At 40.4% G+C, this 16649-nt stretch overlaps 1 long non-coding RNA gene across 1 annotated transcript; it reads right to left on the reverse strand.

The window, feature by feature from the left end:
- Nucleotides 1-7190: 7190 nt before the first annotated feature.
- Nucleotides 7191-12997, reverse strand: LOC103264068. Its single transcript, XR_504547.1, has 2 exons — nucleotides 12878-12997; nucleotides 7191-7542 (listed from the first exon to the last, which is right to left on the reverse strand). It is a non-coding gene; the product is annotated as an uncharacterized LOC103264068 (long non-coding RNA).
- Nucleotides 12998-16649: the final 3652 nt, after the last annotated feature.

Raw genomic sequence — 16649 nt, forward strand, 5'->3', positions numbered from 1 at the left:
ATCTATGTACCTAACCCTGAATTGTACTCCACATCTTTAAAATTTAAAAAAAATTTTTATTAGCATATAACAATGCTAAGTAATTATACTTGAAATATTTTCAACCTGTTATTAGTTATATAGCAAATCTGCTTAGTACTTTTTCCAAAAATTCATTATTGCACTGAATTCCTCTCATCTGAGTGTAGCTTAGATGTATTTATTTATTTTTTAATTTATTTTTAATTTATAATTATTTTTTGAGTTGGAGTCTCACTCCTTCCTCCAGCCTGGAGTGCAGTGGCATGCACGCTCATGGCCACCCCAGCATTGATCTTCTGGGCTCCAGTGATCCTTCTGCTTCACCCTTCCGAGTAGCTGAAACTACAGATGTGCACGATCACACCCGGCTATTTTTTTACTTTATTGTAGAGACAAGGTCTCGCCCGGTTGCCTGGGCTGGTCTTGAACCCGCAGGCTCAGGCAGTCCACTCACCTCAGCCTCCCAAAGTGCAGGGATTGCAGGCTGAGCCACCGAGCCCGGCCAGATATATGTATTAACACATTCGCGACTGGCAAAATTTTCACTTTCCTAATACTGAGAGCGGATGAAAATTAAAAAAAAAAAAAAAAAAGTGAAGCTGGTTGCCACAAACTTCTGTCGTTAAGCACAAGTGAAATGGTCTTTTCTAAATTGTCACCTTTTTCATAATACAGCTGAAAGTTACAGACATATCCAGTATTTGTCTCAGACACCACTCTGAATAGCATTACGTAGTTGATATTTTTATTTGGATTATAAACCCGAAAAGACAGCCTTCCATGATAAGGTATCGTGGGTTCATCCAAGGGAAGTTTTTGTTTAATTTGTACACAGTGTTCAAATTATTTAAAACAATTTATTACAGTTTTGATTTTGCATAATCTGCTTGGACTTGACTATATTTCTGCATTATTGGAAAAATGCAAAAACTGCAAAATTTGAAGCACTCTATTTCGTGTCATTATTTTTTAAAAGAAAGGTGTCTCAATTGATGGATATGTTGACCAATAAATCACGTATTCTAGTTTTCTTCTCTTGTCCCATCAGAATATTTAATGCTAGAAATTTTTTCATCTTGGACACTGTAGTATTGCTCTGCTTTTTTTATTTCTTTGAACATTTATCTCTTGTGGTGCATCTGATCATTATACCTGTTGGTTTCACTTGCGATCATTTCTGTAAAGTCATCTCCAATAAATAGTCTGACAACTTCACTTATACTATGAGGATCATTTAGAAATATCTTGACACCTGGATTACCAATAAACACTTCTAAGTTTCTATTTGGATATAGTTTGTCCATTTAGTGTCTGATTCATTGTCACCAGGACTAGATTCACTATCATAGATGATGCGCATTATATTTCTCAGTTTATATTGAATCATTACATCACTGTCTGTCTCAATATCACTAATAAGTTCACTGAATTCACCTTTGACCTCAAAAATCTTATCAGCATGTATTTCTTCATTTTCCATAATTATAGTAAATTATTTTTAGCATTGAAGTATGAAAGCCCTGAAATATCAAAGTACAATTATACAAAACTAACCGCAAATAAAAATGACCAACTTGCAATTTTTACCAACTATATAAATCAATAATATTGCAGTATCAGATGATTAATCTCAGTTAACTTTCTCCTTGCCTCACTATTCATTTTCAATCAAAATATAATAACATGTGACAACATTGCAGCAGTCAGAAACAGAGTTTGCAAAGACATAAATTCATGTTAGCAGCAACCAGGAACAAAATTTGGAATGACAAATTCACGTCGGCAGTCGCAAATGAGTTAAGATGTGGCTCTCTAGCAATTCAGTAAACATCTATGTTCTGAGTGTGTTCACTAAAAAAATGGTATAAAAAACATGATCCCTATGGATTTCCTTCTCCCTCAGATTAGTTTGTCAGATATTTATACCTTTTAAGGAAGCTTCTTTAAGTCCATATGTATTTTGACTTGTTAGGAACTTCCTTATTATTAGTAAAGGTGAGAGATTATGCACAGATGATCGTAACATACATGTTGAGTATCCCTAATCTGAAATGCTTCAGAATCCGCAATGTTTTAGGTGCCAACACGATACTCAGAGGAAATGCTCATTGGAGCATTTTGGAATTTGGATTTTGGGATTAGGGATGTTTAACCAGTATAATGCAAATATTCAAAAAATACCCAAATCTGAAATACTTCTCGTCATAAGCATTTTGGTTAATATATAGTACAGGGATACTCAGCCTGTATAGTCCTTTACTTTGTGAAGAATGGTGTGATTATTAATTGTTCAGAGATATTCTATATTTAGATAGAATTGGTCTGCAGAATTTCAGACAGGTTGACTATTTTGTAGCTGATTTCTCATGCATGTTTTATTTTAAAAGTATTTCTAGAATGGGTGAATCCACCTCTGGTACTCACCTTTTGTGGCCAATATATAGTAATTAAGTTCTAAGCAATCTCTCTTTTTTTTTTTTGAGTTGGAGTCTCACTCTGTCACCCAAACTGGAGTGTAGTGGCCGCTCCCGGCCATTGCAGCCTTGACCTGCTGGGCTCCGGCGATCCCTTCCGCCTCAGCCTTCCAAGTAGCCAGAATTACAGGTGCACGCTACCACGCCCGGCTAATTTTTTGATTTATTGTAGAGATGAAGTCTCACCAAGTTGCCCTGGCGGGTCTCGAACCCGCAGGCTCAGGCAGTCCACTCATCTCGGCCTCCCAAAGCGTGGGATTACAGGCTGAGCCACGGAGCCCGGCCTGCAATATCTCTTTTGCGGATCCTAATGGAATTATTGCCCTTTCATGAAGGAGCGGGAATGTATTTCCACAAACATGTCTCTCCATTCATATATATATATAAATAAAGTCAGTATCAAATTTGGGGAACTATAATTTCAGATGGCAAAAAAAAAAAAAATTGGGTGAGAGAAGTGAACCTGGTTAGGATTTGTTTTTAACTTAAAATAAGATATATAATATAGGGATAAAAAAAGACTAAGTAACTATGTACAGGCTGATACTTAGAGGGTTGGGTTTTTTTAGGATTATTTTGGAGATTTCCTGAATCACTAATACATGTAAAGCACTTAGAACAACAGTGCCTGGAAAATAGCTCAATAGGTGTTATTACCAACGGCTGTAGTTACTTGTCATAACAGAAAAGCAGCTACAAATATAACAACCCATCATTTAGAGTATGTCTGAGAAGCTTAAAGTTTTAAAATCCACTGAGTCTACTAAAGTAGATTTCATGAAAGGTCACATTTTTCTTATGGGACCTTTAGGTCTTCACTGCAGGTCTCGAGACCTACTCTTGTTCTACAAACAGGTCTGATGCACTTCAGCATCTAGTTTCTAGGCATACAACAGGTTAGAAAAGAAGGTCGATCCATCGATAGCAGCTGTAAACAGCTGACAGAATTATGAAGAAAAGCAAATATATATTCCTCCAAATAACAGTGTAATCCTGTACAAGTGACCCCCAAAACCAGAATGTATTTATAAAGAATTGTGTATTCCTACATGTTTAAACTTCAGTCACCTTCAAAGTACTCTTGGATTGATACACCTATCGAGACTGTTTCCACTGCTTAAAACAGTTTTTGAACTTGTCAGATTTGGTGCCTTTTAGTGCTTCTGCCACTTTTTGTTTGTTTCACCTCTTCTACATTGGCAAAATATTTCCCATTGAGGACTTTTTTTGAATCAGGGAAACAAAAGTTGCTCTGGGCGAGATCAGGTGAACAGGGAACGTGGGGCACAGAGTTCATGCCAGTTTTGGGCAAAAACGATGTGGACAGGTGCTCTCACAAATCACCCACCATGAAATGGGCAAATGTGTTGAATGAGTGTCCTCTCAAAAATTGACTGAAGCCAAAGGCAGCCTCTCACAAGAATGCTAGCTGGTACACTGATGCCGATGGGTTCCTGGAGCACCTAGGGGGGGAAGCCTGTACTACAAGGGGCCCGCCCTCCAAAAGGTAATTCTGGGTTTTTTGGGGGGAGGGGTTCCCTCTTATATAGTAGGCAGTTCAAATAGGAGGATATTTTATGTTCAAAAAATTATGTCCCTGTATCAGACCAAATTCTGGCTGTAAATAATCCAAATCTGGCTAACTTGAGCAGAAAATATTAGAAGTCTGTCTGGTAGCTTGCAAAATGGACAGGAAAGTTGAAATAAACCAGACTCAAAAAGTTAAGGTTGGTTCTGTGTGCCTTAGTTGCCAGGGGCAGAAGGCGTATATGGCCCTTTCAGCTTATACAGTGGAAGTGCAATTCCCTGCGCATATTCTCACAGGAGTGGATTACTCCAAATAGAAAAGATGCTTAGATGCTGGCTTGCAAAAATTTACAGCTGTCTGCTGCAATCCCTTTTTTTTAAAATTGCAGTTATATTGCTCGAGTGCAGGCTTGGAATAGGCGGACAGTTGGATTCATCAAGTTGAGGCTAAGACATGAGTATGATGGAATTGAGGAGCAAGGGAGTGAAAGTGTATGCAAGCATGTATGTGATGGTTGGGCAAGTGATTTAAGCTGCTCAAGGAGAAGAGGGTATTTGAAGGGTGCGGGATATGAAAAAATGGTTATTAGTGGACAGAAGTTCCCTCATGGAGGTCTCAGGGTCCCTGGAGATGGGGTCTTAGAGTGACTGAGCTGGGAAGGGGTCACTGATTTTAGAGTGGGGTATCTGAGGTCATAGAAAATTTCAATTATTGGTAGTAAGCTCAAGTTACCTCTAAAGTCACAGCTGAGGCAGAGTAGAAGAAAATTATCAAAGGAGAAAGCCAAAAACTCCAAGGCCAGACATCAGAAGGATGATTTTTGTGGGTATAAATCGTCAAGAAATATAACTGTAGTAGTGGTGTAGAGAATGAGTGAGACAGGAACTAAGATCCTGGAGGGTGGTTTTTGTTTTTTTGTTTTTGAGTTGGAGTCTCACTGTTACCCAGGCTGGAGTGCAGTGGCACATGCACGGCCACCGCAGCCTCAACCTGCTGGGCTCAGGCAGTTCTTCCACCTTAGCCTTCCAACTAGCTGGAACCATAGGCACACACCACCACGCCCAGCTAATTTTTTGATTTATTGTAGAGATGAGGTCTCACCAAGTTGCCCAGGCTGGTTTCGAACCCCTGGGCTCAGGCAGTCCTCTCGTCTCCACCTTCCAAAGTGCGAGGATTACAGGCGTGAGCCTTCGCACCTGGCCCCTGAACTAAGATCTTAAAGGACAAAGGGGAGCTGAAGGACTATACAGTAGATGACTGCAACAAGTACCCAGGTAGCTGATGACATGTTTTTAATGGAGGAAGCAGAGGATGATGGACGAGTAGCAGCAGTGAGGACAAGGAAACCTATTCCACCTCTAGGCACAGTGGTATAAGAGGTGTAGGAGAGAAAACAGCCAGTACTTGAGAGGGCTGCAGGAGAAGCAGTGTCATCAGATGTCACAAACTCAGAAGTCTCAGGTGAAATTCAGAGGGCTGGGCATTTTCACAAATTAACACTCGTTTTTCTTAAACCACAAAAGTCCTCATTCTAGACACATGAGTAAAAAGATATTTCAGTAAGAAAAACAGCCATGAAACAGTGAGACTCAGCCTCATGTTGGAAGATGGGACCTTTTTAAATTGAACGTTATTTTGTGGTGTTGCATGGCAGAATTCTGGCTTAGTACTGCAAGGTCTTTTTTGATTTTGTTCAAGAGAGGCCGTAACTATGGATTTTTGTATGAAAAAGGCTTTTTAAAAATACTGTGCAGGCCAAATAAAAGATGTCAGAGACTACATTTAGCCATTCAGTCATAATCTTCAACTCTGGTTTTTAAAGTAAAGACTACTGTGGTATTTGTAAGTTAGAGTCAAAGTAAAGACTACTGTGGTATGTATTTGTAAGTTAGAGTCAAAGTCTATGATCATTCACCTGGCTGTCTTGTTGGGTAGAGCTTTACACCTGTTTAGCCTGCAGGTGTAAATAGAATGACTATCGACAAGCTGATCACCAAGCAGCATTTAAATTACCTGGCAACTTATCAGTTGTTTGTTAGCTGATTATTACTCAGATTGTATCTTGCTCCATATTTTTTACTTTCTTTTTTGTTTGTTTTGTTTTTCGAGTCATTCTCACTCTGTTGTCCAGGCTGGAGAGCGGAGGCACAATCATGGCCACCACTGCCTCAAACTGCTGGGCTCAGGCAGCTGGAACTACAGGCCTGAGCTACCACGCCTGGCTAATTTTTTGATTTATTGTAGAGATAAGGTCTAGCCATGTTGCCCAGGCTGGTCTCGAATCCCTGGGCTCAGGCAGTCCTCTCACCTCCACCTTCCAAAGTGCTGGGATTACGGGCATGAGCCACCATGCCTAGCTGTTTTTTTTACTTTCAGTTCTAACTCTGATAATGGAATTTCCTTTGAAGAAAAGCACAACCTTTTATGGCCTGAACTTTTAATAAAAATTACACCTCATACAATAAAATAAGGCTTCTAATACAGTAAAACATGAAGATTCTTTAAACCTCAAAAATACTAGTCAATTCCCAAACAAATTTTAATATTACTATAAAGTATTTAATGTCCCTCTGAACCTTCAGTTCTCCTTTAGTCATAATCATGATTGAGAAGAACTTCTGGATTGAAGTAGAAGTCTCAAGTAGAAGGTATTTGGCCCTCTGTGATCTAAGGCAGGCAGCAAACCCCTCTTGACTTAAGTTTCCTTATCTGTAAAATGGAGATTAAAAATACATGCCCTGCCTACTTCATAACGTAGCAGTTAGGATCCCATGAGAATGTGAAAAGCTTAAATCTTGACTGTGTGTGGCTGATGTGTTTTTTTCTATTTAAGAATAGCCTGAAGCTAGTGAGAGTATCTATTTAGAGAAAATACTTCATATGATAGGCTATATTTAAATTTAGAAAACCCCTTGAGTGTCAGTGGATATATAATCTACTTCCAAAGGCAACTTTCCTATTGAAAGATAACACTGCTGATGTTATCACTGTGTGAGGTAGTGGCTGAAAAGTATCCTCCCCAGTTCTGTACTGGGGGTTGACTGGCTGTATTTTGGTTAAAAATCCTGTTCATTCAGGTGACACTTGATATGTAAGTTCTTTGGTCCTACCCACCACTTTGCCTTTTTACCCTGTACTCATTTGTTGTTCATCAAAATTAACAATCATCACTTAAGACTTATATTTAATGTAATGAATCTTTTCTAGCAGCATTTAAGACATCACTCAAAAGAACAAGTTTTAGCTTAGAAATACAGGATACCTCGTTTTCACAGTAATTTTTTTTAAGTCCCAGTGATGAACTGTAAGGCAGCTTCCTCAAAGGAAGTTAACATTGATGTATCCAGTGCAGCCAGTGTTTTTAATCTGAGGTGATAAAATCTTTATCACTTCCAGCTTGACTTTCCTGTATCTTAGTTTGAGACTTTTGGAATAGTTACTCCTTTTTATTAATTGTATGGTTGTTGTTACGCAGCCATGGAAGGAAAAAGCTGAACGTCAAAATCATCAACAATATACCTGAAAGACAAAATACAGTAAAATAAAGACATAACACTCTTTAAGGAAGTTCATAATCATTAGGTGGGTATGATTTAAAATTGTGTACAATTATATACCTAGAGATTTGGAAAGCTATGCTTAAAGAATTAGCTATATCTATTCTCTATGAAACATGTTATTTTTAAATCTTATATTCTCACATAATTTTTTTTCAACTGCAAATCCTTGAAAACAGTATGTACTTGGTAAAAACAGTAGGAGCTAAACAAGAATACAAAGGATAAACAAAATCCACAGATTTGTAGTTTCAGTTTTTGTTCTATTAACCGATTTGCTGAGTGAGAAATCTTGGGCTTCGGTCCCTCTCTGTCACCCAGGTTGGAGTGCGGTAGCATGATTACAGTTCACTGCAGCCTCAAACTCCTAGGCCAGTCCTTCCACTTCAGCTTCCTGAGTAACTGGGACTACAGACACTACATCTGGCTAATATTTTAATTTTTTTGTAGAGACAGGGTCTCACTACGTTGCTCAGGCTGGTTTCAAACTCCTGGCCTCAAGCAAACCTCACCTGAGCCTCCCAAATGAAAGCACTCTTGAGTTTTCACTTGGAGTGCTCAAATAAGAACAGTAATAAGAACAGTATTTGCTTCTTTCTCTCTTTATAATGGTTTCAATCTAAACCATTAGTAGCTTTAGAGATGTATTAAGCAAAATATTTAACATTTCAGTCGATGAAATTTTAAATCTTAACTATAATAAAATTTTTTTTTAATTCACATAGCAGTAAGTCTTCATTTTTGAGGTTACAACAGACAGATCTAGCATGTAGCTGTTGGTTAATTTTTCAATGTAAAATAAGGACTGAGGAGAGTGATCCAAGGGGCTCAAATCACTATCCTGAAAGGTAAGTCTTCGGTGGTTAATTTTTTATCTTACTCCTAATGTATTTAGGCTTAAAGCCCTAGGTCAGTTTAAATTCAGATTAAAAATTAGTTTTTGTCACATGCAATTTAAAATTAGGTTCCTTTTATTTGACAACAACAGAAAATCTGAGTTTGGCTAGCATTTAGATACCCTAAAATATTTATTTATTTATTTTTTGAGTTGGAGTCTCACTCTGTCGCCCAGACTGGAGTGCAGTGGCTGCTCCCGGCCACCGCAGCCTCGACCTGCTGGGCTCTGGCGATCCTTCTGCCTCAGCCTTCCGAGTAGCCGGAATTACAGGCATGCGTTACCACGCCCGGCTGATTTTTTGATTTATTGTAGAGATGAGGTCTTGCTGCCCAGGCGCGTCTCGAACCTGCGGGCTCAGGCAATCCACTCACCTCAGCCTCCCAAAGGCATGGGATTACAGGCTGAGCCACCGAGCCCGGCCTAAAATATTTTTAAAAGATGAGTCTGTTTCAAACCAAAGAGCTTTAAATGAAAAAATATCGGAAACAACCATTATGCTAATTGACCCACACATTTTGTCATTTTTTAATAAAGTCAGGTCTAGAAAATAGACAATACATTTAAAACTCTTTCCAAAATGAAACTGTAGTTTCATAGGAGCAAACAAAATTTGCTAGTTTTCATTGTATAAGATGTATAAACTAGATAATTCTATATATATTCTTTTTTTGTGTTTTTTTTTTTGAGTTGGAGTCTCACTCTGTCGCCCAGACTGGAGTGCAGTGGCCGCTCCCGGCCACCGCAGCCTCCACCTGCTGGGCTCCAGCGATCCTTCCGCCTCAGCCTCCCAAGTAGCTGGAATTACAGGCATGCGCTACCACGCCCGGCTGATTTTTTGATTTATTGTAGAGATGAGGTCTCGCTGCCCAGGCGGGTCTCGAAACCACGGGCTCAGGCAATGCACTCACCTCAGCCTCCCAAAGGTGCGGGATTACAGGCTGAGCCACCGAGTCCGGCTATATATATTCTTATAGTCATGTTTCTAACTTTTAATTTGGGAAAATGGCAGAAGCCTTTAGAGGAATTATAATTATCTCTGCTATGATGAGAAACAAGAAAGAGAACAAGGACTTTGACTTCTAAGAATATTTGATCACTGGGTGGTCAAGAAGGAAAGAAGATAAATATCTTGGGATTATTCTTTTTTTTCTGTTTCATTTTCCTGGCACCCTGGCATTGCCTAATGGAGCTTTGGCAGTTGAGTAGTTTGTTTGGTTTTCTTGAACTACTCATTACTTAACTCTTTGAATGCCTCATAAATTACAATTTCTTTGCTTTTTTAGAGACAGGATCTTGCTCTGTTGCCTAGGTTGAGGTGTGATCATAGCTTACTGTAGCCCTGACCTCCTGGGCTCAACCTTTTATTTTTTGTAGAGATGGTGGTCTTACCATGTTACCCAGGCTGGTCTTGAACTCCTGGCCTCATGCAATCCTCCCACCGTGGCCTCCCAAAATGCAAGGATTACAGGTATAGGCTGCCACACCTGGCCTAAATTATAATTATTATTCTCAGTTTTTTTTTAGTCTAAGTGTTACTTAGACATTTAGAGCCATTTTCCCCCAATGGGAAAGTAGCTTCAATATATGACAAAATTCACTGGCAGGTAGAATGTAATATTCTAAAAACTGCCATTTATTTACGTTTTTTATCCACATATATTGAAGGATGCCTTTATTCTCATAAGTGTCATAAACAAGCATAGAAACATGCCTCTTTAAACCAAAAATTACAACAGAAATTTTATGTTGGATCTATTTAGAAAAAAGCTAGGAGTCCATAGACCAACTAGGAATGACTCTGAATGCATATTTTCTACAAGCTAAATAAGACCATACATAATTCAAGAAGGTTTGATCCCAATTCCACTTGTAAGAGATTCTTTGCATAGGAAGCAAAGAACTAAATAAAAGTATATTTGCTTTTTGTTTGCATGGTCGGATAGTTTTGGAGTAAGTGGTTCTTTAAGATGTTTTGGTGGCTGGGCAAGGTTGCTCAAGCCTGTAATCCCAGCACTTTGGGAGGCTAAAGCAAGAGGATTGCCTGAATCCAGGAGTTTGAGACCAGCCTGGACAACTTGGCGAGACCTCATCTCTACAATAAATCAAAAAATCAGCCAGGCATGGTGGCAAGCACCTATAGTTATAGCTACTAGGAAAGCCGAGGCAGAAGGACTGCCTGAGCCCAGTAGATCATGGCTGCAGTGACTGTGAGCGTGCCACTGCATTCCAGCCTGGGCAATAAAGTGAGACTCCAACTCAAAAAAAAAAATGTTTCGGTAGTGGCCACATATAGTGTGTTATTTTCCTGTTTGAACTATACTAACAGGAAGAGAATGTAGTCACTTTCCCCACACTACCATTCTCTGGCATGTAATTAATTAATTAATCTATTATGAATCTTTCCTTCCATTTTGTTCTGGGACTAGGTCAATAAGTGGTGCTTTGGCTAGAAAAGATGTTTTAAGAAAAACTCCAGGTCCTTTTACAAAGACTATCAGATTTTTTTCTTGTAAAATTCTAGAAAGACCTATGTTTATTTATTTTTAGAGATAGGGGTCTCACTGTGTTGCCCAGGCTGGCCTTGAGCTCCTGTGCTCAAGCAATCCTACCACTTCAGCCTGTCCAGTAGCTGAGATTACAGACATGTACCACTGTGCCTGGCTACTTTTTTTAAAAGTTTTTTTTTTTTTTTGAGTCAGGGTCTCACTCTGCCACTAGGCAGAGTGTAGAGTGGCACAATCATGGCTCACTACAGCCTTGATCTGGGCTTAGGATCCTTCTGCCTCAGCCCTTCAAGCAGCTGGGACTACGAGCACATGCTACTATGCCCAGCTAATTTTTGTTGTTATTACTTTTTGTAGAGACAAGGTCTTGCTATGTTGCCTAGAGGAACTCCTGGGCTCAGGCAGTCCTCCCACTTCAGCCTCCCAAAGTGCTGTGTTTATGGGTGTGAGCCACCACACCTGACCTTATTACTAGCATTTTAAAATGCAGTTTTTTCCTGATATTCATGTTTAGGCCTATAGTTATTATTGACCATAACAGATACTTAGTGTGAGTTAAAGAAATGGAAGGTGAATGGGAAGAGTAAAGTATGATAGCTATTCAAACCTGTTGTGCCGGTGTTCCCTCCTGTATGTGTGTGTATTTTTTTTTTAATGAGCAACAAGAAACAATATGTTAAACACTGGGTAAAAAGAAGGAGGAATTAATGGAGGGTCAGGCATCTTCATATTCACTTATAGATACGAGTTATAAATCAGTCTTAAATAGCTGACTAAACAAAATTTAAAAACTGATATCTTATATACACAAGTTTTTTTGTATTTGACCTATCTTTTTTTTTTTTCTTTTTGAGTTGGAGTCTCACTTTCTCACCCAGGCTGGAGTGCAGTGGCACACTCACGGCCACCAAATAGCTGTAACTAACGGCCCAAATAGCCTTCCAAATAGCTGTAACTACAGGAATGTGCCACCATGTCCGCTAATTTTTTTTTTTAATTGTAGAGATGAGGTCTCGCCAAGTTGCCCAGGTAGGTCTCAAACCCGTGGGCTCAGGCAATCTGTCACCTCGGCCTCCCAAAGTGCTGGGATTATAGGCATGACACACCACACCCGGCCTTGACCTATCTTTATAGAAGAGTTTTATATATCTGATCCAGATGGAAGTAATGGGCATGTAACTTGTGGATAATTTTAAACCTATGCTTAATACAGATATTCATTGTTTCATGCTCTTCTGCAAAATCAGTCAAATGAACAAAATGATACTTTATCAGGAGCTCACAAATTCGAAAGGACTTCTATTTTTTTTTTAATTGGGGTCTCACTGTCACCCAGGCTGAAGTAAGTGGTATGACTGGCTCACCACAGTCTTGACCTGGGCTCAGGTGATCCTTCTACCTCAGCCCCTCATGTAGCTGGGACTATAAGCACACTCCACCACATCCAAGTAATTTTTTTATTCTTTTGCAGAGACAGAGTCTCACTTTGTTGCCCAGGCTGATCTCAAACTCCTGGACTCAAGCAAGTCTCCCATTTCCAGCCTCCCAAAGAGCTGGGATTACAGGTGTGAACTACTGTGCCCCACCCAAAAAGCAAATTTCTTCAGCAAAAAAAGACATTTTGGTTGAAGTAAGCACTTCTTTTTTTGTGCTCAGATCTTAGAGTTTCTTAAAACACTACCTTAAACTGACTACCCTTAACTAGATTTTGTTTCTTTGAAGAGAAAAACAGTTTTAAAGGTTGCTACACCAAATAAAAGCATGTTAACTACCGTTTTCATTTCTTTTTTGTGCATAGTTTGGCTTTGGAAATTGACAGTGTTATAGTGACATTCCATATCATATCATATATAGCATTCTAATCTCTCAGACATATTAAACAGAAATATGCTTACCTAAAGAAGGAGCCAGCCAGTATACTGTAAAAAATTGAGGGAATGCTTCATCAAAACACATGAAATGTAGTGAAAGTGCCAAAGCTGGATTAAATACTGCTCCTGTCAGACTTCCTCCTGTAATACATTTTAAGCAGAATGATTCCAAATGATTTATCTTACATGTTCTTGCAGCTGGAGGTAAACGAGTTTCTAAATGTGACTTCTATTTTATTTTAGATATGTTTTTTTTTTTTGAGCTGGAGTCTTACTCTGTCGCCCAGACTAGAGTGCAGTGGCACGCTCCCAGCCGCCGCAGCCTCAACCTGCGGGGCTCTGGCGATCCTTCCGCCTCAGCCTTCCAAGTAGCCAGAACTACAGGCATGCGCTACCACGCCCGGCTAGTCTGATTTATTGTAGAGATGAGGTCTCGCTAAGTTGCCCGGGCGGGTCTCAAACCCGTGGACTCAGGCAGTCCACTCACCTCAGCCTCCCAAAGTGCTGGGATTACAGGCTGAGCCACTGAGTCTGGCCATGTATGTATTCTTATTTTGTGATCTTCCTTTGTAGAATCACCTGGCCTGTTTTTTATGTTTTGTTTTTTGAGTCAGACTCTCACTCTGTCGCCCAGGCTGGAGTGCAGTGACACGCTCACTGCCACTACTGCCTCGACATGCTGGGCTCAGGCAGTCCTTCCACCTCAGCCTTCGAAGTAGCTGAAACCACAGGTGTGCACCACCACAGTCGGCTTATTTTTTGATTTATTGTTGCGACGAGTTGCCCAGGCTGGTCTTGAACCCATGGGCTCAGGCAGTCCTCTCACCTCAGCCTCCTTTGGGAGTGCTGGGATTACAAGTATGAGCCACCACACCCAGCATCTGTCCTGTTATAGAGTATAATAATAGGTTATAGATTATAATATGCCAGGTACAACAAACGGACAAAGGACATTAAGAACTTAAACCCAGCTGGGCTCAGTGGCTCAGCCTGTAATCCCGCGCCTTTGGGAGGCTGAGGTGAGCGGATTGCCTGAGCCCGCGGGTTCGAGACCTGCCTGGGCAGCGAGACCTCATCTCTACAATAAATCAAAAATCAGCCGGGCATGGTAGCCTGTAGTTCCGGCTACTCGAAAGGCTGAGGCGGAAGGATCGCCGGAGCCCAGCAAGTCGAGGCTGCGGTGGCCAGGAGTGGCCACTGCACTCCAGTCCGGGCGACGGAGTGAGACTCCAACTCAAAAAAAAAAAAAATTATCCAGAAAACACAACATGATTATCAGTAGTGTCATTACTAAAGAGACTAAAGTGTTCTCTTTGCTGTCATTTAGGTCCAAAGAATCTGATTTTTACACTGTTTTAAGGTAAGAAACAAAGGATAAAGGTAAATGGGTACACTTATCTACAGTGAAAGTATAAACAGTAGGAACTCCCAGACAGCCATGTGAAAAAGGGCCTGATCCTTGACACTTGATAGTCAAGGGCAGAACATTCAATGAAGCCTCCAGTTCTTAAAATAACATCAAACTTTCAGGTGGGGAAATGTCAGCCTGAGCAATTACACTTTGTTAAGAGTCCCAGAGACTGTGAGCAGGTGAGAAAGTGGCAGAAATGTCATGTTCGATCACTTCAACCTCATTCTTGTCAATATCCTTAATTCCTTAGCCCCACTGCTCTTCCTGACCACTTGGCTAGTAGAATACCAACCATGGAGCCAATAGTCTCTGCACCTTGACCAGGAATATATCTGACTGAGCAGATTGCTGCCATGGTAGACTGATGGCCCCTGGCTTTAATGTGAATAGAACCCTCAGGGCTACCCAGGAAGCAGCTGGGGTTTTTTGGGGTTAACTCTGACTTCCCTTTTCATGCTCCTCAAACCTCCTACCTCATTACCTTCTTTATTGTCTTGGTAGATGCCACTATGTAGGTCACAGAGAAAGGATAAGTCATCAGAAGAAACACCTTCATCTTCCTGCCATCTCATTTGCATGTCTCCTCCCACCCACATCCATTCTTCCCTCTCTCTTCCCTGTGATAATGGAAGAGTTGGTCCTTCCACTTGTCTGAAGTTATTATTCTACCGGCCATGGCTGCAATAAAAAGATACTTGCACATGCATGTTTATTGCAGCTTTATTCACAATAGCAAAAACACAGAACCAACTCTGCTGCCCATCAAAAGTGGACTTGATAAAGAAAACATGGTACATATACCCAATGGAGTGCTGTGCAGCCATAAAGAAGGACAAAATTACGGACTTCGTAGCAACTTGATTGGATTTAGAGTCCATGATACTCTGATCTATCACAGAACAAAGAACTGAGGAGTACTACATGTTCCTACAAGTGGGTCCTGAACATTTATCACAATATTACAAGAGAGGGATTGGCAGTAGTGGGATACTGCCAGGGGCTGGGGGAGCACGTGACATCACCAAGGGAACCTGATCCTAAACCAGGGCTGGAAAGGACCAGTTAGGGGCCCAAACTTCACCTGTACATAAACTACTTATGTACCTCATCCTGATTTGTACCCTACATCTTTACAATAAAATAAAATAAATCTTTTAAAAAAGAAAAGAAACATTGAGAGACAAGAAAGGGCTTTTGGAAATTGAAAATTTGGTTGCAGAAGTGAAAATTCAATACAAGCGTTGAAAGATAAAGTTGAGAACATTGCCCAGAAAGTAGAATTAAGAAAACAGGTGAAAAGTGGAAAAACAGCTAGGCTTGGTGGCTCAGCCTGTAATCCAGCACTTTGGGAGGCCAAGGTGAGTGGATTGCCTGAGCCCATGAGTTTGAGACCAGCCTGAGCAACTAGGCGAAACCGCATCTCTACAATAAATAAATTTTTAAAAATTGCCGGGCATGGTAGCACGTGCCTGTAGTTCCGGCTACTTGGAAGGCTGAGGTGGAAGGATCGCCGGAGCCCAGCAGGTTGACGCTGGGGTGGTCAAGAGTGTACCACTGCACTCCAGCCTGGGCAATGGAGTGAGACTCCAACTCAAAAAAAAAAAAATGGGAAAACAAAATATCAGAGAACTTTCTGGAGATCCCATTTGCAACAGGAGTTTCAAGATGAGAGAACAGAGAAACATATCAATTAAAAACAAATTTACAAAAAGGAAATTTCATGGAGTTGAGAGATACTAGTTTCTAAATTGAGAGACCAAGCTGAATGCCCAGCAAAATGGATGTAAAAGGAATGTCTCAAAGCCACATTATTATAAAATGTTAGAATAATGAGAATAAATAGACCCCAAAAGCTTCTGGAGGGAATAAAACAAGTCTCACCCAAAGGAACAAATTACCATAGCATTAGATTTGTCTATATCGATACCTAAAACAAGACACTGGCACAGTTATCTTTATCATTCCAAAGGAAAAAAGAATGTGTGCCCAGTCAAGTTATCAATGAAATGTGGAGGCACAACATTTTCAAACATATGAGGGTTCAAACATTTACCTCTTGTGCATTTTAGAAAGCTACTGAAAGACATGCTCCATCAAAATGACAGTAATTCTTTTTTAAAAAGGACGATCCCTGTAATGCCTGAGAGGTTCAACCTTTTCAAAAAAAAAATTAACCGGGCTCAACGGCTTAGTTTGTAATCCCAGAACTTTGGGAGGCCAAGGCAAGTGGATTGCCTGAGCCAGCGGGTTCAAGACCAGTCCAGGCAACTTGGCGAGACTTTGTCTCTACAATTAAAAAAAAAAGATACTTGGAAGACTGAGGCGGAAGGATCACTGGAGCCCAGCAAGTCGAGGCTGCGGTGACCGGGAGCAGCCACTGCACTC

This window comes from Carlito syrichta, unplaced genomic scaffold (assembly GCF_000164805.1).
Source record: "Carlito syrichta isolate Samal-C Ts95f unplaced genomic scaffold, Tarsius_syrichta-2.0.1 Scaffold305544, whole genome shotgun sequence".
NCBI lineage: Eukaryota > Metazoa > Chordata > Mammalia > Primates > Tarsiidae > Carlito > Carlito syrichta.